This window comes from Arachis duranensis, chromosome 3 (genome assembly GCF_000817695.3).
Source record: "Arachis duranensis cultivar V14167 chromosome 3, aradu.V14167.gnm2.J7QH, whole genome shotgun sequence".
Taxonomy (NCBI): Eukaryota; Viridiplantae; Streptophyta; class Magnoliopsida; order Fabales; family Fabaceae; genus Arachis; species Arachis duranensis.
Genome location: NC_029774.3, coordinates 57,462,208 through 57,486,122, shown reverse-complemented (window position 1 = coordinate 57,486,122; position 23,915 = coordinate 57,462,208). Strand labels below are relative to the sequence as shown.

Genomic DNA, 23,915 nt, shown 5'->3' with positions numbered 1-23,915 from the left:
CTTCAACTCAATCCTTCTTACTCCTTTCCATGGCAAGCTGTGTATAGGGGTTCACCATCAGCGGTGGCTACTTTCAATCCTCTCGGGAAAATGATCCTCTGCGGCTGTCACTCGCATGGCTAATCGTATGGAGGCATCACCCATGGTTCATGGCTACATCCCATCCTCGCAGTGAAAACTACGCTCACGCGCTCTGTCACAGCACGGCTAATCACTGGTTGGTTCCTGCGCCTACTGGAATAGAATCCCTTGATTCTTTTGCGTCTGTCACTAACGCCCAGCACTTGCAAGTTTGAAGCACGTCACAGTCATTCATTACCAGGATCCTACTCGGAATACCACAGACAAGGTTAGACTTTCCGGATCCTCATAAATGCCGCCATCTATCTAGCTTATACCACAAAGATTCTGTTGGGGAATCTAAGAGATACACATTCAAGCTCTGTTGCATGTAGAACGGAAGTGGTTGTTAATCACGTGCGTTCATAAGTGAGAATGATAATGAAGGTTACTTAATCATCACATTCATCATGTTCTTGGGTACGAATGAATATATTGGAATAAGAATAAGAGAGATTTGAATAAAAGAGAATAGAATTGCATTAATACTTGAGGTACAGCAGAGCTCCACACCCTTAATCTATAGTGTGCAGAAACTCCACCGTTGAAAATACATAAGCAAAGGGTTCAGGCATGGCCGAATGGCCAGCCCCCAAAATGTGATCACAGGATTCAAAATACAATCCAGGATGTCTAATACAATAGATAAATGTCCTATATATACTAGACTAGCTACTAGGGTTTACATGAGTAAGTAATTGATGCATAAATCCACTTCCGGGGCCCACTTGGTGTATGTTTGGGCTGAGCTTGATTAATCCACGAGCTGAGGCATTTCCTGGAGTTGAACTCTGAGTTATGACGTGTTTTGGGCGTTCAACTCCGGATCATGACGTTTTTCTGGCGTTTAACTCCAGACAACAGCATGTACTTGGCGTTCAACGCCAAGTTACGTCGTCAATCTCCGAATAAAGTATGGACTATTATATATTGCTGGAAAGCTCTGGATGTCTACTTTCCAACGCCGTTGAGAGCGCGCCAATTGGAGTTCTGTAGCTCCAGAAAATCCATTTCGAGTGCAGGGAGGTCAGATTCCAACAGCATCAGCAGTCCTTTTGTCAGCCTTCTTCAGAGTTTTGCTCAAGTCCCTCAATTTCAGCCAGAATTTACCTGAAATCACAGAAAAACACACAAACTCACAGTAAAGTCCAGAAATGTGAATTTAACATAAAAACTAATGAAAACATCCCTAAAAGTAGCTCAAACTTACTAAAAACTACCTAAAAACAATGCCAAAAAAAGTATAAATTATCCGCTTATCATTCATACTTCTCTCACAACTCCATACAGCTGACCAGCAAGTGCACTGGGTCATCCAAGTAATACCTTACGTGAGTAAGGGTCGATCCCACGGAGATTGTCAGCTTGAAGCAAGCTATGGTCATCTTGTAAATCTCAGTCAGACGGATTCAAATGGTTATGAGGTTTTGATAATTAAAAGAGAAATAAAACATAAAATAGGATAGAGATACTTATGCAATTCATTGGTGGGAATTTCAGATAAGCGTATGGAGATGCTTTGTTCCCACTGAGCTTCTGCTTTCCTATTGTCCTTATCCAATCATGCGTACTCCCTTCCATGGCAAGCTGTATGTTGGTGGATCACCGTTGTCAATTGCTACCATCTATCCTCTCAGTGAAAACATGTCCTCTACAGTTTCACGCATGGCTAATCAGCTGTTGGTTCTCGATCATGTCAGAATAGAATACATTTATTCTTTTAAACATTGTCACTGCGCCCAACAGTCAAGAGTTTGAAGCTCGTCACAGTCATCCCATCCCAAATCCTACTCGGAATACTACAAACAAGGTTTAGACTTTCCAGATCTCAAGAATGCTGCCAATTGATTCTAGCTTATACCACGAAGACTCTGATCTCACGGAATGGAAAGCTCTATTGTCAGGAGAGGAAACCATGCGTTGTGAACCAGGAGGCCAACAGATACACACTCAAGCTCTCGCAGATAGAACGAAGGTGGTTGTCAGGCACGCGTTCATAAGGGAGGATGATGATGAGTGTCACGGATCATCACATCCATCAGGTTGAAGTACAAGTGAATATCTTAGAACAAGAATAAGCATGAATTAAATAGAAAAATGATAGTACTTTGCATTAATTCATGAGGAACAGCAAAGCTCCACACCTTAATCTATGAGATGTAGAAACTCCACCATTGAAAATAAATAAGTGATGAAGGTCCAGGCATGGCCGAATGGCCAGCCGCCAAAACGTGATCAAGAGATCAAAAGTGATCCAAAGATAGTCTCAAAAATGATCTAAAGATATGTATACAATAGTAAAAAGTGCTATTTATACTAAACTAGTAAACTAGGTTTATAGAAAATGAGTAACTAAGTGTAGATAGTGCAGAAATCCACTTTCGTGGCCCACTTGGTGTGTGTTTCGGCTGAGCATTGAAGCTTTTACCTGCATAGGCTCTTCTTAGAGTTTAAACGCCAATTTTGGTGCCAGTTTTGGCGTTTAACTCCAGCTTTGGTGCCAGTTCTGGCGTTTTACGCCAGGAAATAGTCTCTGGTGGGCTTTTGGACGCCAGTTTTGGGCCATCAAATCTCGGGCAAAGTATGGTCTATTAAACATTGCTGGAAAGCCCAAGATGTCTACTTTCCAACAAAATTGAGAATGCTCCAATTGGGAATCTGTAGCTCAAGAAAATCCACTTCGGGTGCAGGAGGTCAGAATCCAACAGCATCTTCAGTCCTTTCTCAGCCTCTGAATAAGATTTTTGCTCAGGTCCCTCAATTTCAGCCAGAAAATACCTGAAATTATAGAAAAACACAAACTCATAGTAAAGTCCAGAAATGTGATTTTTGCATAAAAACTAATAAAAACATACTAAAGGTAACTAAAACATATTAAAAACTATGTAAAAATAATGCCAAAAAGCGTATAAATTATCCGCTCATCACAACACCAAACTTAAATTGTTGCTTGTCCCCAAGCAAATGAAAACAAAATAGGATAAAAAGAAGAGAATATACAATAAATCTCAAAATATCAATGAAACTTAGTCCCAATTAGATGAGAGGGGCTAGTAGCTTTTTGCCTCTGAACAGTTTTGGCATCTCACTTTATCCTTTGAAGTTCAGAATGAGTGGCATCCATTAAGAACTTAGAATTTAGATAGTGTTATTGATTTTCCTAGTTCAGTATGTTTATTCTTGAAGATAGCTACTTTATAAGTCTTGGCCGTGACCCTAAGCATCTTGTTTTCCAGTATTACCACCGAATACATAAATGCCACAGACACATAACTGGATGAACCTTTTCAGATTGTGACTCAGCTTTGCTAGAGTCCCCAGCTAGAGGTGTCCATTGTTCTTAAGCATACTCTTTTGCTTTGGATAACGACTTTAACCGCTCAGTCTCAAGCTTTTTACTTGGACCTTCATGACACAAGCACATGGTTAGGGACAGCTTGATTTAGCCGCTTAGGCCAGTATTTTATTCCTTTGGACCCTCCTATCCATTAATGCTCAAAGCCTTGGATCCTTTTTACCCTTGCCTTTTGGTTTAAAGGGATATTGGCTTTTTCTGCTTGCTTTTTCTTTTCTTTTTTTCTTTTTCTTTATTTTTTTGCCATTTTTTTCGCAAGCTTTTTCTTTTTCACTGCTCTTTCTTGCTTCAAGAGTCAATTTTATGATTTTTCAGATTATCAATAACATTTCTCTTTTTTCATTATTCTTTCGAGAGCCAACGATTTTAACATTCATAAACTTCACTATAAAAAATATGCACTGTTCAAGCATTCATTTAGAAAACAAAAAGTATTGCCACCACATCAAAATAATTAGACTAATTTCAAGATAAAAGTCGAAATCCATGTACTTCTTGTTCTTTTGTAATTAGGAACATTTTTTATTTAAGAAAGGTGAAGGATTCATGGGACATTCATAGCTTCACAGGCATAGACACTAGACACTAATGATCATGTAATAAAGACACAAACATAGACAAACATAAAGCATAAAAAATCAAAAAACAGAAAAACAAATAACAAGGAAATTAAAGAACGGGTCCACCTTAGTGATGGCGGCTAGTTCTCCTTCTTGAAGATCCTATGGAGAGCTTGAGCTCCTCAATGTCTCTTCCTTGCCTTTGTTGTTCTTCCCTCATGGCTCTTTGGTCTTCTCTAATTACATGAAGGATGATGGAATGCTCTTGGTGCTCCATCCTTAGTTGCTCCATATTGGAACTCAAATCTCCTAGAGAAGTGTTGAGTTGTTTCCAATAGTTGTGTGGAGGAAAATGCACCCCTTGAGGTATCTCAGGGATTTCTTGATGAGGGACTTCCTCATGCGTTTGCTAAAGTCCATGAGTGGGCTCTCTTGTTTGTTCCATCCTCTTTTTAGTGATGGGCTTGTCCTCTTCAATGAGGATGTCGTCCTCTATGAAAATTCCAGCTAAACTGCATAGGTGACAAAAGAGATGAGGAGAGGCTAACCTTGCCAAAGTAGAGAGCTTGTCAGCCATTTTGTACAGTTCTAGAGGTATGATCTCATGAACTTCCACTTCCTCTCCAATTATGATGCTATAGATCATGATAGCCCGATGCACAGTTACTTCAGATCAGTTGCTAGTAGGAATGATAGAGCGTTGGATAAACTCCAACCACCCTCTAGCCACAGGCTTAAGGTCAAGCCTTCTTATTTGAACTGACTTGCCTTTGGAGTCTCTCTTCCATTGTGCTCCTTCCATACAGATGTCCATGAGGACTTGGTCCAACCTTTCACCAAAGTTGACCCTTCTTGTGAAAGGATGAAGATTTCTTTGCATCATTGGCAAGTTAAATGCCAACCTCACATTTTCTGGACTGAAATCTAAGTATTTCCCCCGAATTATTGTGAGGCAATTCTTTAGGTTTGGGTTCATACTTTGATCATGGTTCTTGGTGATCCATGCATTAGCATAGAACTCTTGAACCAATAAGATTCTGACTTGTTGAATGGGATTGATGAGAGCTTGCCATCCTCTTCTCCTAATCTCATGTCGGATCTCTGGATATTCGCTCCTTTTAAGCTTGAAAGGGACCTCGGGAATCACCTTCTTCTTGGCCACAACTTTATAGAAGTGGTCTTGATGGACCTTTGAGATGAACCTCTCCATCTCTCATGACTCGGAGGTGGAAGCAATTGTCTTTCCCTTCCTCTTTTTAGAGGTTTCTCTGGCCTTAGGTTCCATTAATGGTTATTGAAAACAAAAAGCAACACTTTTCAACACCAAACATAAAATGTTTGCTCATCTTCGAGCAAGAGAAGAAAGAAGAGAGTAGAAAAAGAAGATAAGTGGGAGATGGAGGCTTGAGAGGGTTTGGCCAAGGGGGGTGTTTAGTGTATGTGATGTGTGAAAATGAAGGAGGAAGGAGGGGTATTTATAGTGTAAGAGAGGGAGTTGGTTCGTGTGAGAAGGGTTGGGTTTGGGAGGGAAATGGTTTGAATTTGAGTGGGAGGGGGTAAGTGGGTTGTATGATGGGTTTATGGGAATTAGGGAATGGATGTGAGTGGTGAAGAGAATATAGGGAAGAGGGTAAGATTTGATAGGTGAGTGGTATTTTGGGTAGAGTGTTATGGAGAAGAGTGAAGAGGAGAGAGAGTAAGGTGGGATAGGTGGGGATCCTGTGGGGTTCACAGATCCTGAGGTGTCAAGGATTTTTTTCATCCCTGCACCTTGCTGACGTTAAACGCCCTCTATGTTCCATTCCTGGCGTTTAAACGCCGGGCTGATGCGCTTTTCTGGCATTTAAACACCGGGCTGATGCGCTTTTCTGGCATTTAAACACCTGTTTTTCTACCATTACTGGCATTTAAACGCCCGTTTGCCTACCAGTTCTGGCGTTTAACGCCCAGAATGGTGCCAGGCTAGGCGTTAAATGCCCATTTTGGTATCCTTACTCGCGTTTAAATGCGAGTAAGCTCTTCCTCCAGGGTGTGCTATTTTTGATGCTGTTTTTTATTTTGCTTTAATTTTTGCAGTTGTTTTTGTGACTCCACATGATCATCATCCTAAAGAAAACATAAAATAACAATGGAAAATAAAATGAAAGAGTAAATAATATAGATAAATAAAATTAGGTTGCCTCCGAATAAGCGCTTCTTTAATGTCAATAGCTTGACAGGAAGCTCTTACAGAGCTTCACAGGTGCTCAGAGCATGATTGTGGCCTCCCAACACCAACCTTAGAGTTTGAATGTGGGGGCTTTACTTGACTCTGCATGGAGAGAATTGAATGAAGCTTTTCATGCTTCTTCTCCATGTTTACAAAAGAAGATCATTATGCCTTAAACACAAGGTAGTCCTCATTCACTTAACAGACTAGCTCTCCTCTGTCTACAGCAATCACAGCCTTTGCTGTGGCTAGGAAGGGTCTTCCAAGGATGATGGATTCATCCTCATCCTTCCCGGTGTCTAGGATTATGAAATCAGCAAGGATGTAAAGGCCTTCAACCTTTACCAAGACATCCTCTACAAGTCCATAAGCATGTTTCCTTGATTTGTCTGCCATCTCCAGTGAGATTCTTGTAGCTTGTACCTTAAAGATCCCTAGTTTCCCCATTACAGAGAGTGGCATGAGGTTTACGTTTGACCCTAGGTCACATAGAGCCTTCTCAAAGGTCATGGTGCCTATGTTGCAAGGTATCAAGAACCTTCCTGGATCCTCTTTCTTTTGAGGTAACTTCAGCTGAACCAATGCACTTAGTTCATTGATGAGCAATGAAGGTCATCCTCCCTAGTCTCATTACCAAATAATTTGGCATTCAGCTTCATGATTGCTCCTAGATACTGAGCAACTTGCTCTTCAGTAATAACTTCATCTTCTTCAGAGGAAGAATATTCATCAGAGCTCATGAATGATAATAGGAAGTTCAATGAAATCTCTATGGTCTCTAGATGAACCTCAGATTCATTTGGTTCCTCATGAGAGAACTCCCTAGTGGTTAGTGGACGTCCTATGAGGTCTTCCTCACTGGGAATCACTGCTTTTTTCTCCTCTACAGGTTCGACCATGTTGGACATGTAGATGGCCTTCCACTCTCTTTTTGGGTTCTCTTATGTATTGCTTGGGAGAGTGCTAGGAGGAGTTTCAGTAACTCTTTTACTCAGCTGACCCACCGTGCCTCAGTCATGAAACTGAGGGTGGTCTTAGATAGATCAGAGACTATGTTTGCTAAGCTAAAGAGGCTCTGCTCAGAATTTTCTGTCTGTTGCTGAGAAGATGATGGGAAAGGCTTGCTATTGCCAAACCTGTATCTCCCACCATTATTGTTATTGAAGCCTTGTTGACGCTTCTATTGATCATTCCATGAGAAATTTGGGTGATTCCTCCATGAAGGATTATAGGTGTTTCCATAGGAATCTCCCATGTAATTCACCTCTTCCATTGTAGGATTCTCAGGGTCATAAGCTTCTCCTTCAGAGGAGGCGTCTTTAGCTTGCAATCCAGTCAGACTCTGAGAAATCATATTGACTTGCTGAGTCAATATTTTGTTCTGAGCTAATATGGCATTCAGAGTATCAATCTCAAGAACTCCTTTCTTCTGAGTCACCCCATTATTCACAGGATTTCTCTCAGAAGTTTACATGAATTGGTTATTTGCAACTATTTCATTGAGTTCCTGGGCTTCTACAGGCATCTTCAGATGAAGAGATCCACCAGCAGAGTGGTCCAATGACATCTTGAATAACTCAGACAGACCATCATAGAATATACATATGATGCTCCATTTTGGAAACATATCAGAAGGACACCTTTTGGTTAATTGCTTATATCTTTCCCAAGCTTCATAGAAGGATTCACCTTCCTTCTATCTGAAGGTTTGAACATCCACTCTGAGCTTACTCATCTTTTGAGGTGGAAAAAATTTGGTCAAGAAAGCATTGACCAGCTTGTCCCAAGAGTTCAGGCTTTCTCTAGGTTGTGAGTCCAACCATGTCCTAGCTCTGTCTCTCACAGCAAAGGAGAAAAGCATAAGTCTGTAGACCTCGGGATCAACCCCATTGGTCTTAATAGTATCACAAATCTGCAAGAATTCAGATAAGAACTGATGAGGATCTTCTGATGGAAGTCCATAAAACTTGCAGTTCTGCTGCATTAGAGAAACTAATTGAGGCTTAAGCTCAAAGTTGTTTGCTCCAATGGCAGGAATTGAGATGCTTCTTCCATAGAAGTTGGAAGTTGGTGCAGCATAGTCACCAAGCATCTTCCTTGCATCTCTGGCATTGTTGTTATTTTTGGCTTCCATGTCTTTTTCTTTTTTGAAAATTTTTGTCAGATCCTCTCCAGAGAGTTGTGCTTTAGCTTCTCTTAGCTTCCTCTTTAGAGTCCTTTCATGTTCAGGATTGGCTTCAACAAGAATATCTTTATCCTTGTTCTTTCTCATGTAAAAAAGAAGAGAACAGAAAAAAAGAGGAATCCTCTATGTCACAGTATAGAGATTCCTTTATGTGAGTAGAAGAAGAGAAGAAGAGAAGAATGAGGTAGAGAGAAAATAAAGAGAATTCGAACACAGAGAGGGAAATTCGAAAATATTAGAAGAAATAAATTAAAATTAGTATTTAAAACAATTAGTTAATTAAAAAGGTTTTTTTTTTGAAAAAGTTGTTAGTGGTTTTCGAAAATTAGAGAGAGAAAAATAGTTAATTGAAAAAGATTTGAAAATAAATTTTGAAAAGGTAAGAAGTTAGAAAAAGATTTTGAAATTAAGTTTTGAAAAAGATATGATTGAAATCTATTTTGAAAAATATTTGAAAAAGAAATTTAAAAAGATTTGATTTTGAAAATTGAAGTTGATGACTTGACTAACAAGAAACTAAAACATATGATTCTAGAATTTAAAGATTGAACCTTTCTTAACAAGAAAGTAACAAACTTGAAATTTTTTTGAATCAAATCCTTAATTGTTAGCAAGGTTTTTGAAAATATGAAATAAAAATAAGAAAAAGATTTTGAAAATCAATTTTTAAAATTTTTGAAAATATTAAGAAGAAAAATGAAAAAGATTTTATTTTTGAAAAAGATTTGAAAAGATAGAATTTTTAAATTGAAATTTTGACTTGGCTAACAAGAAACAACTAAATTTTAAAAATCTTTGACTAAGTCAACCCAAAATTTTGAATTTTATGAGTGAAATAAGGAAAAAATATATTTTTTTAATTTTAATGAAGGAAGAGAAAAACAACAAAATGACTCAATACATGAAAATTTAAGATCAAAACAAAGAAAAGATGTAAGAACACCTTGAATGTCAAGATGAACACCAAGAACACTTTGAAGATCATGATGAACATCAAGAACTTATTTTTTTGAAAAATTTTTAAGAAAAGAAACACATGCAAGACACTAAACCTAGAAATTTTTAAACTTTTGACTCTAAAAATTCGAAAATGCATATGAAAAACAAGAAAAGACACAAAACAAGAAAATCACATGATCAAACAAAGACAATCATCAAGAACAACTTGAAGATCAAGAAGAACATATGCATGAGTTTTCAAAAAATGCTAGAAAAATAAAAACATGCAATTGACACCAAACTTAAAATTTGACTCTAGACTTAAACAAGAAACACAAAAGTTTTTTTGGTTTTTATGATTTTATTAATTTTTTTTTGAAAAATTTTCGAAAATTAGAAAAAAAATTTTTGAACAATTTTTGAAAATAGAACAAGAAGAAAATTACCTAATCTAAGCAACAAGATGAACCGTCAGTTGTCCAAACTCGAACAATCCCCGGCAACGGCACCAAAAACTTGGTACATGAAATCGTGAGTTCACACTTCTCTCACAACTCCGTGCAGATGACCAACAAGTGCACTGGGTCGTCCAGGTAATACCTTACATGAGTAAGGGTCAACCCTACAGAGATTGTCGGCTTGAAGCAAGCTATGGTCATCTTGTAAATCTCAGTCAGGCAGATTCAAATGGTTATGAGGTTTTGATAATTAAAAGAGAAATAAAACATAAAATAGGATAGAGATACTTATGCAACTCAATGGTGGAAATTTCAGATAAGCATATGGAGATGCTTTGTCCCCTCTGAGCCTCTGCTTTCCTATTGTCCTTATCCAATCATGCATACTTCCTTCCATGGTAAGCTGTATGTTGGTGGATCATCATTGTCAATGGCTACCATCCGTCATCTCAGTGAAAACATGTCCTTTACGGTTTCCCACAAGGCTAATCAGCTGTTGGTTCTCGATCATGTCAGAATAGAATACATTTATTCTTTTAAACATTGTCATTGCGCCCAACAGTCACGAGTTTGAAGCTCGTCACAGTCATCCCATCCCAGACCCTACTCGGAATACCACAGATAAGGTTTAGACTTTTCGAATCTCAAGAATGCTGCCAATTGATTCTAACTTATACCACGAAGACTCTGATCTCACGAAATGGAAGGCTCTGTTGTCAAGAGAGGCAACCATGCGTCGTAAACCAGGAAGCCAAGAGATACACACTCAAGCTCTCGCAGATAGAACGAAGGTGGTTGTCAGGCACGTGTTCATAAGGGAGTATGATGATGAGTGTCACAGATCATCACATCCATCAAGTTAAAGTACAAGTGAATATCTTAGAACAAGAATAAGCGTGAATTGAATAGAAAAACGATAGTACTTTGCATTAATTCATGAGGAACAGCAGAGCTCCACACCTTAATCTATGAGGTGTAGAAACTCCACCGTTGAAAATACATAAGTGATGAAGGTCCAGGCATGGCCAAATGGCCAGCCCCCAAAACATTATCAAGAGATCAAAAGTGATCCATAGATAGTCTCAAAAATGATCTAAAGATATGTATACAATAGTAAAAAGTGCTATTTATACGAAACTAGTAAACTAGGTTTACAGAAAATGAGTAACTAAGTGTAGATAGTGCAGAAATCCATTTTCGGGGCCCACTTGGTGTGTGTTTGGGCTGAGCATTGAAGCTTTCACATGCATGGGCTCTTCTTGGAGTTTAAACGCCAGTTTTGGTGCCAGTTTGGGCGTTTAACTCAAGCTTTGGTGCCAGTTCTGGCGTTTTACGCCAGAAAAGGGTCTCTGGTGGGCATTTGGATGCCAGTTTTGGGCCATCAAATCTCGGACAAAGTATGGACTATTAAACATTACTGGAAAGCCCAAGTTGTCTACTTTCCAACGCAAGTGAGAGTGCGCCAATTGGGCTTTAGTAGCTCCAGAAAATCCACTTCGAATCCAACAGCATCTTCAGTCCTTTCTCAGCCTCTGAATCAGATTTTTGCTCAGGTCCCTCAATTTCAGCCAGAAAATACCTGAAATCACAAAAAAACACAAACTCATAGTAAAGTCCAAAAATGTGATTTTGCATAAAAACTAATAAAAATATACTAAAAAGTAACTAAAATATATTAAAAACTATGTAAAAACAATGCCAAAAAGCGTATAAATTATTCGCTCATCAAACTCCAGCCATTCCTGCAACACGAACAACCAAAATTATTCTTCTAACAACACTTACCAATACAAGAAACCACAAAACACATATCAACCACCCCACAACAATTCACCAAAATAACTTCTCCACACCACCATTCAACTTACAAAATGCCCACTTCAATGCTGCAAATAACTTCCAGCCACAATAATTATACCCTATCATACCACCCATTGACCATCATGAAACCAGGATTTCTAGTCTTGAAGCAGCTTTGCAAGCCCTTACCCAAAACACACAGTCACTTGCCCAGACCACTCAAGGTTTAGCCAAGGGGCAAGAGACTTTGATTAAAGGACAAGAGAGACATGAAGCAACCATGAGGAGCCTTGAGCGGCACCTGGGACAATTAGCCAAACAAGCTGAACGGCCAGCCAATAGTCTCCCAAGTGATACAATCCCCAACCCAAGAGAAGAGTGTAAAGCTGTGCATTTGAGAAGTAGCAAGGTAGTGGGAAAAGACTTAAAGGACATCAATGAGGAAGCAATAAAGTCTGAAGAAGAGGACAAGATAGACAACAAGAATGATGAAACAGCATCAACTGCCAAAAAGGGCAAGGAAATTTTGAAGCCATAACAAGAAGGCAAGAAAGGAGGAGTAAAACCCTATGCAGCCAAACTTCCTTACCCACATAGATTACACAATGAAACAAGGGATCAATAATTCCCAAAATTCCTTGAAATCTTTAGAAAACTTGAAATCAACATCCCATTAGCTAAAGCTTTGGAGCAGATGCCATTATATGCAAAGTTTCTTAAAGAACTAATCACTAAGAAAAGAAGCTGGCAGGAGAAAGAAACCGTGGTTCTTACTCAAGAGTGCAGCGCCATCATTCAAAAGGGACTTCCACCAAAACTCAAAGATCCAGGAAGCTTCTTTATTCCATGCACAATTAGAAACATGGCTATTGACAAATCACTTTGTGACTTGGGAGCAAGCATTAATCTGATGCCTCTCGCCATGATGAAGAAACTGATGATAGAGGAGGTTAAGGCCACAAGGATGTCACTACAACTTGCTGGCAGATCTCTCAAAATACCAAATGGAGTAGTGGAAAATCTCTTAGTGAAGGTTGAAAACTTTATATTCCTAGCCGATTTCGTGATTTTGGACATGGACGAGGAAGGGGATAATTCAATCATCCTTGGCAGACCCTTTATAGCCATTGCTAGGGGAATTATTGATGTTGAGAAAGGAAAAATGGTTCTCAGGGTACATGAGGAGCAAATGGTTATCAATGTTTTCAAGGCCATACAATACCCTGCAAAAAAAGAGAATTGTATGAGAGTTGATGTGGTGGACACCTTAGTTGAAGAAGTTCTTGTAGTAAACCAACCAGAGGAAATCAAATACATGCAAGAGGGAGATTATGAAGAAACACAAGCACTGGAAGAACCAATTGAAGCCAAGAGTGAAGGTACATCACAACAAGAGTTGAAACCTTTGCCTCCTCATATTAAATATGCATTCCTTGGTGAAGAAGATAGATTCCCAGTAATCATCAAATCTACCTTGAGTAGAGAAGAAGAAGAGAAGCTTCTTGTTGTACTGAGAGCTCACAAAGATGCCTTGGGATGGACCATTGATGACTTGAAAGGCTTAAGTCCTGCCATATGCATGCACAAAATACTCTTGTAAGAGAATTCCAAACCAGTGGTACAACCTCAGAGAAGATTGAATCCTACAATGAAGGAAGTTCTTCAAAAGGAAGTGATAAACTATGTAAGGTTGGGATCATTTACCCCATCTCTGACAGCCCATGGGTTAGTCCGGTTCAAGTGGTACCCAAGAAAGGTGGCATGACTGTCATTGTCAACGAAAAGAATGAACTCATTCCAACAAGAACAGTTACAGGGTGGAGGATGTGCATTAATTATAGGAGACTAAATGATGCCACACGAAAGGATCACTTTCCTCTCCCTTTCAATGACAAAATGCTTGAAAGACTAGCTGGCCATGCCTACTATTATTTTCTTGATGGATATTCTGGCAATAATCAAATAGTAGTTGACCCTATGGATCAAAAGAATACCTCATTCACTTGCTCTTTTGGAGTCTTTGCATATAGGAGAATGCCATTCGGATTATGTAATGCCCAAGCTACCTTTCAAAGATGCATGCTATCAATTTTCTCAGATATGGTAGAAAAATTTATTAAAGTTTTCATGGATGATTTCTCTATTTTTGGTGATTATTTCAATACTTTCTTACACCATCTTACCCTAGTCTTGAAAAGGTGCCAAGAAACCAATTTGGTTTTGAACTGGGAAAAATGCCATTTCATGGTACCTGAAGGAATTGTTCTTGGTCACCAAGTTTCAAGAAGGGAGATAGAGGTTGACAAGGCAAAAGTAGAGACTATAGAGAAACTTTCTTTACCAACTAATGTGAAAGCTATTAGAAGTTTCTTGGGACATGCTGGATTCTATAAAAGATTCATCAAAGATTTTTCTAAAATAGCAAAACCACTAAGCAGTTTGCTTGTGGTGAACAACCCTTTTTCCGTTGATGATAAATGTAAACATGCCTTTGAGATTCTAAAAGCTAAGCTCACCACGACACCAATTATCACACCCCCAAATTGAGAATTGCCTTTTGAACTCATGTGTGATGCAAGAGATCTTGCAATTGGTGCTGTGTTGGGGCAAAGGAAGTACAATAAGCATCATGTCATCTACTATGCAAGCAAAGTATTGAATGAGGCCCAAAGGAATTATACCACAACAGAAAAGGAATTATTAGCTGTGGTATATGCATTTGACAAATTCAGACAATATTTGCTTGGATAAAAAATTTTAGTTTACACTGATCATGCTGTTCTTAAGTATCTAATGTCAAAATAGGATGCCAAACCAAGGTTAATTAGATGGATACTACTCCTACAAGAGTTTGACATTGAGATAAAAGACAAGAAAGGAAGTGAGAATCAGGTTGTTGACCACTTATCAAGACTAGCACAAGGGACAAATCAAGACACTTCTCAACCAGTGAATGAAAATTTTCCAGATGAACACCTCTTGCAAATTCAACAAATTCATTGGTTTACCGACATGGCCAACTACAAAGCAGGAAGGAGTATCCCACAAGAGTACACAAGACAACAAGTTAAGAAGTTGCTACATGATGCTAAGTTATTCTTGTGGGACGAGCCCTTCCTATTCAAAAGATGCCCTGATGGGATAATTAGAAGGTGTGTGCCAGAGGTTGAAATGAAGGACATACTATGGCATTGTCATAACTCGAGTTATGGTGGCCATTTTGGAGCTGAAAGGACTGCTGCAAAAGTCCTCCAAAGTGGATTCTACTGGCCTTCCATCTTCAAGGATGCTAGAGAATTTGTGACCTACTGCAATGAATGCCAAAGAACATGGGGTTTGACAAAGAAGAATGAGATGCCTCAGAAGTTCATTTTGGAGGTGGAACTATTTGACTTATGGGGATAGACTTTATGGGCCCCTTCCCTCCATCCTACACATTCAAATACATCTTAGTGGCAGTAGAGTATGTTTCAAAACGGGTGGAGGCAATAGCCACCACTATATGTGATGCTAATATAGTCTTGTAATTTCTAAGAAAGAACATCTTCACTAGGTTTGGAGTACCAAAGGAACTTATAAGTGATGGTGGAATCCATTTCTACAATAAACATTTGAACTCTCACCTCCACAAATATGGACTGACCCACAAAGTGGCTACACCCTACCACCCACAGACAAATGGACAAGCTGAGCTCACAAACAGAGAGCTAAAGAGAATTTTGGAGAAAACTGTACGGACAACAAAAAAGGATTGGGAAGGAAGTTGGATGATGCAATTTCGGTATATAGGACGGCATTTAAAACCCCTATAGGGAGATCTCCATTCCATCTTGTATATGGTAAAGCATGCCATCTTCCTGTAGAACTTGAACATAGGGCTTTCTGGGCCACAAAACTCTTGAATCTGGATGCTCAAGCAGCAAGAGAGAAGAGACCGTTACAACTCAATGAGTTAGAATAGTTCAGACTTGAAGCATATGATAATGCCAGAATATACAAGGAAAGAGCAAAGAGGTGGCATGACAAGAAGATTTCTCCAAGGACATTTGAACTAGGCCAAAAGGTGTTGCTTTTCAACTCTAGATTGAAGATTTTCCCTGGGAAGCTTAGATCCAAATGGACTGGTCCATACACCATCACAAGAGTATCTTCTCATGGTTATTTGGAATTACTTGATGAAGCCTCAAAAGAGACCTTCACGGTCAATGGGCATAAGGTGAAACTCTACCTTGGTGGTCCTTGGAGCAAGGAAGAAAGTGTGCACTTGTTAACATAAGCAAGGAAATTGCAACGTCAAGCTAAGAACAATAAACAAGCGCTTCATGGGAGGCAACCCATGCATAGGATTTCTCTTTTAAATTCATGCTTTAGTGATTATAAATAAGAGGTTGCATCAGGTGCATTTAAGGGAATGAAGAATAATTTAACATGGAGTGTATGAAAGGCACTAAGTTTGGTGTGGCCAACCTTAAAACATGTACATAAAGTTTTGCAACACTTAGTCACAAACTAAGTTTGGTGTCAACACAGTTACACACTTACTGAATTATAGTTGCATTGGTACTCATACCCTTTAGGCATATGAAAGCAACCGAGAGATTACATTCTTTTTTCTCTTTTGCATTATAGTTCATTTAAGCTGTGACATAATTCAATACATTTTAGTCATCAACATTGAAAAGATATCTGAAGCCCTTGTCTTTTGCTTATATTTTTGCTATAGGAAAAGTAAAAGAAGGAAGTGATGGGGAATCTCAGACACTCACAAGAAAGGGAAAGTCACATGTGCCTTGGGTTTTGTGCATTGGGAAGAACACCTTAACATGCATTAGCCAGGGGATTCATGCTCCCCATGCCTTGACTGAGCCATCAAGACCAACCCCCATCATAAATGTTGGTTCAACCACCCACAACAACCATCAATCCTCACCTTACCCTCACTCCTATATATAAGCCAATAACTATCACCACACCTCATCAACTCACATCATCCGAAGTTCACAAAGCTAAACTCAACCCTCTCATTACCTTTGCTTCACAAATTTCAGTCTTGGTCCTAAGAGTTGCTAAGCAAAGCTCATGATCCTTTCCTAGTCACACACCTTTAGTTCATGATTCATCATTTCCCTTAGCCTACTCGAGCATTTCCTCTTTCTTCACCTCTCTTCACAACCACTCCCAAGCTCCTATATCTCATTTTGTAAACCTGCCCTTCTAAACCTCATTCATAAACATTCCCTGTATGCTTGAGGACAAGTATTCTTCTAAGTTTGGTGTTGGAAGATTCGACCCTTAAATTTGAAATTCAATGGCCTCATCATCAAGAGCTAGGAAGGGAAAGGACAAGCAACCGGTAAAAGAGAAAGCCACATTTGATCAAAGAATGTTCAAGTCCAAACACAATGAATGCACCTTCTTTGGTTGGATGATAAGTAAGGATATTGTCCCGGAGGTACCTTTCAAGCTAAGAAAGGAAGAGTACTGATGAGCGGATATTTTATACGCTTTTTGGGGGTAATTTCATGTAGATTTTAGTATGTTTTAGTTAGTTTTTAGTAGATTTTTATTAGTTTTTAGGCAAAAATCATATTTCTAGAATTTACTATGAGTTTGTGTGTTTTTCTGTGATTTCAGGTATTTTCTGGCTGAAATTGAGTGAGCTGAGCAAAAATCTAATTTAGGCTAAAAAAGGACTGCTGATGCTGTTAAATTCTGACCTCCCTGCACTCAGAATGGATTTTTTGGAGCTACAGGAGTCCAATTGGCGCGCTCTCAATTGGGTTGGACATTACTATTTGAACTGATGTGTAATGCCAGTGACCATGCCATTGGTGCAGTGTTGGGACAAAGGCATGACAAGCTTCTGCATGTCATTTACTATGCCAGTCGTGTTTTAAATGACACACAGAAGAACTACACAACCATAGAAAAAGAGTTATTTGTAGTGGTTTACGCCATTGACAAGTTTAGATCTTATTTAGTAAGATCAAAAGTGATTGTGTACACTGACCATGCTACTCTTACATATCTACTCACAAAGCAAGATTCAAAACCCAGACTCATCAGATGGGTGTTGCTTCTGCAAGAGTTTGATATAGAAATAAGAGACAGAAAAGGGACAGAGAACCAAGTAGCATATCACCTGTTCCGAATAGAACCAATAGAAGGGGCGTCCCTCCCTCTTACTGAGATCTCTGAAAACTTTCCGGATGAGTAACTCTTTGCCATCCAGGAAGTGCCATAGTTTGCAGACATTGCAAACTACAAGGCAGTAAGATTCATACCCAAAGAGTACAATAGGTAGCAAACAAAGAAATTGATCATGAATGCAAAGTACTATCTTTGGGATGAACCATATCTCTTCAAGAGATGTGCAGACGGAGTAATCCGTAGATGTGTGCCTAAAAAAGAAGCACAGAAGATCCTCTGGCACTGCCATGGATCACAGTATGGAGGACATTTTGGAAGTGAGCGAACAGCCACAAGAGTCCTCCAATGTGGCTTCTACTGGCCTAATCTCTATAAAGACTCCCGAGTGTTTGTACTTAATTGTGACAGTTGCCAAAGATCTGGCAATCTGCCTCACAGTTATGCCATGCCACAACAAGGGATCTTGGAGATTGAGTTGTTTGATATATGGGGTATTGACTTCATGGGACCATTCCCACTATTATACTCAAACACTTATATTCTAGTGGCAGTGGATTACGTATCCAAATGGGTAGAAGCTATAGCAACACCCACTAATGATATTAAAACAGTGCTGAAATTCCTCTAGAAACACTTCTTCAGCAGATTTGGTATCCCTAGAGTACTAATCAGTGATGGGGGCACTCACTTCTGCAATAAACAGCTTTACTCTACTTTGGTTCGATATGGAGTTAGCCACAGGGTGGCCACTCCATATCATCCACAGACAAATGGGCAAGATGAACTCTCTAATAGAGAACTTAAAAGAATCCTGGAACGGACTGTGATTAACCGTAGAAGGGATTGGACAAGAAGCTTGGATGATGCTCTGTGGGCATACAGAACAGCATTTAACACTCCTATAGGGACCTCTCCATACCAACTTGTGTATGGAAAAGCCTGTCACTTGCCAGTGGAACTGGAACATAAGGCCTACTAGGCAACTAGATTCCTGAACCTTGATGCCAAGTTCGCTGGAGAAAAATGATTGCTCCAGTTAAATGAGCTAGAGGAATTCAGACTCAATGCTTTCGAAAATGCAAAAATTTACAAAGAGAAAGCAAAAAGATGGCATGATAAGAAATTGTCATCCAGAGTCTTTGAGCCAGGGCAGAAATTTCTGCTATTTAATTCTAAGCTCAGATTATTCCCCGTGAAATTGAAATCCCGGTGGTGAGGTCCATATGTGATTACAAGTGTGTCACTATATGGATACGTGGAGCTTCAGGATAATGATTCTAACAAAAAGTTCATTGTTAATGGACAGAGAGTTAAACATTATCTTGAAAGCAATTTTGAGCAAGACTGCTCAAAACTGAGACTTGATTAAAGCTCAGTAATAGTCCAGCTAAAGACAATAAAGAAGTGCTTGCTGGGAGGCAACCCAGCCATTTACAAATCTTATTTGTTAATTAATTGATTTTTACAGGTTTATGTCAATTATCTTCAAGGTAAAATAGCAATTGCTTGAGTTCACAGAGTTACAGAAGGATTCAGAGGATAAAACAGCAAAATGAAGCTCACTGGTGCGAAAAAGCCAGTAAGAGCTATTTTGGGCGTTGAACGCCCAAAAGAAGCATCTACTGGGCGTTCAACGCCAAAAAGAAGCATCTTCTGGGCATTGAACGCCAGAAAGAAGCACCTTCTGGGCGTTTGACACCAGATTTACAGCGTCTTGGGCGTTTAGAAAAATGCCCAGTGACAAAGGAGTTTCTGGCGTTCAACGCCAGCTAGAAGCAACAGTTGGGCATTGAACGCCCAGGAGAAGCTACAGATGGGCGTTAAATGCCCAAAACATGCAGCGTTTGGGCATTTAACGCCAGGATTGTGGAGAGGAGGTAAATTCGTTTTCACTTCAAATTTTTTTCTATTTTTCATGTTTCAATTCATGATTTCTTGCATAAACATATTACAAACTCTCATCTTTCAACTTCAATTCCAACAATTTTTAATCCTAAACATGTTTCTTAATTTTTCTTCAATATCTTTTCAAATATTATTCAAACTCATCATATTATCTTTTTGAATTCAAAGTTATCTTTTTCAAAATCTCATCATATCTTTTGAATTTTCGAAATTGCCTCTCCTTCTATTCCTCTCCTTTCCTTTCTTTTTCTTGAGGACAAGCAAACCTCTAAGTTTGGTGTATTTTTCCGTGATCACTGAGCTAAAACTCATCAAGATCATGGCACTTAAGGGAAAACAAACTACTTCAAGAGGCAAGAAAGAGAATATTCCAAAACCACTTTGGAATTAAGAGAAGTTCTTAACCAAAGAACATGCAGACCATTACCACAAAATAATGGGTCTGAGATCAGTAATCCCGAAAGTTAAATTCGATCTGTAAAAAGATTAATATCTGGAGATACAAGAGCTGAAGCGCCAGAAGCTGTCGCTTGAAGGACCAAATACCCCACAAGTTGAAGGAGCACCCATCATCTCCAAAACCAAAGGTTGTTGAGTCCTAATCTTAAACTTAACTCTGTGATAATTTTTCTTATTAGGAATTTACCTTAGAAGTTATATATGAGTAGTAGTAATTAGTATCTCTATCTTGATTTTATTTCCAATTAAACTATAATTTATTTTTCTCATCATCATCAAACATGAATAAAATAGTAGACTTTTAGAATAAAGAGTCAATATTTTTCGAGCTTTTAATAAGAAAAATTCTAATTATTTAGATGTGGTGGCAATACTTTTTTTCTTCTAAATGAATGCCTGAACAGTGCATATTTTTTATATTGAATTTTATGAATGTTAAAATTGTTGGCTCTTGAAAGAATGATGAACAAGAGAAATATTATTGTTGATCTAAAAAATCATGAAAGTGATTCTTGAAGCAAGAAAAAGCAGTGAAAAAAAAAACTAAAAAAAACTAAAAAAAAGAGAGAAGCAAAATAGGTAGAAAAATCCAATAGCCCTTTAAACCAAAAGACAAGGGTGAAAAAGATCCAAGGCTTTGAGCATCAATGGATAAGAGGGCCCAAGAAAATAAATCCAGGCCTAAGCGGCTAAATCAACCTGTCCCTAACCATGCGCTTGTAGCATGCAGGTCCAAGTGAAAGGCTTGAGACTGATTGGTTAAAGTCGTGATCCAAAGCAAAAGAGTGTGCTTAAGAACTCTGGACACCTCTAATTGGGGACTCTAGCAAAGCTAAGTCACAATCTAAAAAGGTTCACCCAGTTATGTGTCTGTGGCATTTATGTATCCGGTGGTAATACTAGAAAACAAAGTGCTTAGGGCCACGGCCAAGACTCATAAAGTAGTTGTGTTCAAGAATCAACATACTAAACTAGGAGAATCAATAATACTATCTGAATTATAAGTTCCTAGGGATGCCAATCATTCTGAATTTCAAAGGATAAAATGAGATGCCAAAACTATTCAGAAGCAAAAAGCTACTAGCCCCGCTCATCTAATTAGAATCTGAGCTTCACTTAAAACTCTGAGATATTATCGCTTCTTAATTTCTTTTTATCCTATTGTATTTATCTTGTTGCTTGGGGACAAGCAACAGTTTAAGTTTGGTGTTGTGATGAGCGGATATTTTATACGCTTTTTGGGGGTAATTTCTTGTAGATTTTAGTATGTTTGTTAGTTTTTAGTAGATTTTTATTAGTTTTTAGGCAAAAATTATATTTCTAGACTTTACTATGAGTTTATGTGTTTTTCTGTGATTTCAGGTATTTTCTGGCTGAAATTGAGTGAGCTGAGCAAAAATCTGATTTAGGCTAAAAAAGGACTGCTGATGCTGTTGGATTCTGACCTCCCTGCACTCGAAATAAAATTTTTGGAGCTACAGGAGTCTAACTGGCACGCTCTCAATTGGGTTGGAAAGTAGATATCCAGGGCTTTCCAACAATATATAATAGTCCATACTTTGCGCGAAGATAGATGATGTAAACTGGCGTTCAACGTCAGTTCTATGTTGCAGTCTGGCGTTCAGCGCCAGAAATAGGTTACAAGTTGGAGTTCAACGCCAGAAATATATTACAACCTGGTGTTCGACTCCAGAAACAGCCCAGGTGATGTGTGGAAAGCGATCCAAAACAAAACTCACCGGCAAGTGTACCGGGTCGCATCAAGTAATAATAACTCACATGAGTGAGGTCGATCCCATAGGGATTGAAGGATTGAGCAATTTTAGTTTAGTGGTTGATTTAGTCAAGCGAATTAAGTTTTGGTTGAGTGGGTTGTATTTAACAGAAGATAAATTGCTTGGAATGTAAAGGGAGAGGGGAGAATTGCAGTAAATTAAAGAACAGGAAAATAAACTTGCTGAATCTTAAAGAACAAGAAAGTAAATGACTGAAACTTAAAGTGCAAGAAATGTAAATTGCTTGAATATAAAAGGGGAATTAAGGATTGGGAATTCAGAATTCCAGCAAGAGAAAGTAAATTGCAGCAATTAATAAAGTAGAAGATGAATTGGAATAAACTAAAATTCAAACAGAAACGGAAATTAATTCTGCAGCAAAGGTTCACAGAATAACCAAAAGTAAATTGGGATCTCAGGACTCCAGAGACTAGGTAGCAGAGCCTAGATCTCAATTACCTTCCTAGATCCAAGCTCTCAAAAGCAATTAACAAGAAATTGAAGAAGAAGCAGTAAAGGGAATGTAAATGAGTTCAATTATGCAGAAGAGAAATTAAAGAGCTCTTGAGTGGAGATTGAGACAGAATTTTCTCAATTCTTAACACCCAAAACTTAAAACAAGGAAATTAAAAAGGCCTAAGCAAGAACGAGGAAGAAGAGAGATCAATTCTCCTTCTTAATTCTCTGAAATCTCAGTGAAGTCACCAAGAGAAGTTCCAAAGTGCCAAAGTAAAATTCAAAGCTCAAAGAAAGTGCAAAATTCAAAAGTCAAGTAAAAGGTCCTAATTACATCAAACTAGCTCCTATTTATACACTTTCTATTCTTGGATTTTGGGATTTGAATGGGCTTTTGATTTGGTGAAGAAATGAATTGAATTGGATTTTTAATTCAATTTTTGGCCCAAAATAATAGCTCCCAGGAGGCTGCCCTGCCCTTGTGGAGGGCAGGGCAGAAAATTGATGTGTGGTGCAGCTTGGTGCGGGCTGGTGCGGTCTTGGTGCGCAGAACGCTGCCCTGCCCTCGCGGAGGGCAGGGCAGGAAAAATTGGTGCGCCAGAGATGTGTCACGGTGCGTGCTGATGCTGCCAGAATCATGGCATGGTGCGCCAGAATGGTGCCTTGGTGCACAGGATGCTGCCCTGCCCTCGCGGAGGGCAGGGCAGAAAAAGTTGGTGCGCCAGAATTGTGATTTGGTGCGCGCTGGTGCTGCCATATTCATTCCTTGGTGCGCCAGACTCGTTTCTTGGTGCGCCAGAGTTGTGCACCAACAAAATACTGCCCTGCCCTCGCGGAGGGCAGGGCAGTGTTTCCAAACTGAAGTCCCGCGTTCGAATCCTGGCAGAAACACACGCTCATTCAATTTCCTTGGCTTTCTTGGCACCAAAGTGAGGCTTAATTCCTTGCTTCCTTATGGTCCCGTGTTCAACTCTTGTGGCAAGCATTTGGAGACATTTTCCTTTGATTTTCTCCCCTTGTGAGCCCGATACTGCCCTTGTGGAGGGCAGGGCAACATTTTCTTCTTCTTGATTCCAAGGCACAAATTTGTGCTCTGCCCTTGTAGTGGGCAGGGCAGAGTTGCCTTCTTTGCCTTGTTCCTTTATGTTGCCCTCCTAGAGGGCAGTGTGCCCTTGTGGAGGGCAATGCTTGCCTCCCCCATTGCATGCGGCACACTTTTACCTTCCTTTGACCACGTTTTCTTCTCCTTTAGTCACGCTTTCTTAGGCCACGCTTTTCCCTTTTATTCTTTTCTTCACCTATATTAAACCAAAACAACCACTCCAAGTATCACTAAATTCATAAGGCTTATAAATCAATTAAAATTCAATTAAAATTAGCTTAAACCTCATGAGTTAACATCAATTTCATGGTGATTGTTTGATTTAAAGAAGTTATGCATTTTCACTCCAAAATACTTACTTAGGATGCAAGAAAGTGCATAAAGACTAACAAAACAAATGAAATTAGCTTGAAAAATGGGTATATGATGACTTGTCATCAAC

At 39.0% G+C, this 23,915-nt stretch overlaps 1 non-coding gene across 1 annotated transcript; it reads left to right on the top strand.

The window, feature by feature from the left end:
* Nucleotides 1-7,869: 7,869 nt before the first annotated feature.
* On the top strand, nucleotides 7,870-7,973 carry LOC127745899 (small nucleolar RNA R71). The gene has a single exon (XR_008007522.1). It is a non-coding gene; the product is annotated as a small nucleolar RNA R71 (small nucleolar RNA).
* The last annotated feature ends 15,942 nt before the right edge of the window (nucleotides 7,974-23,915 follow it).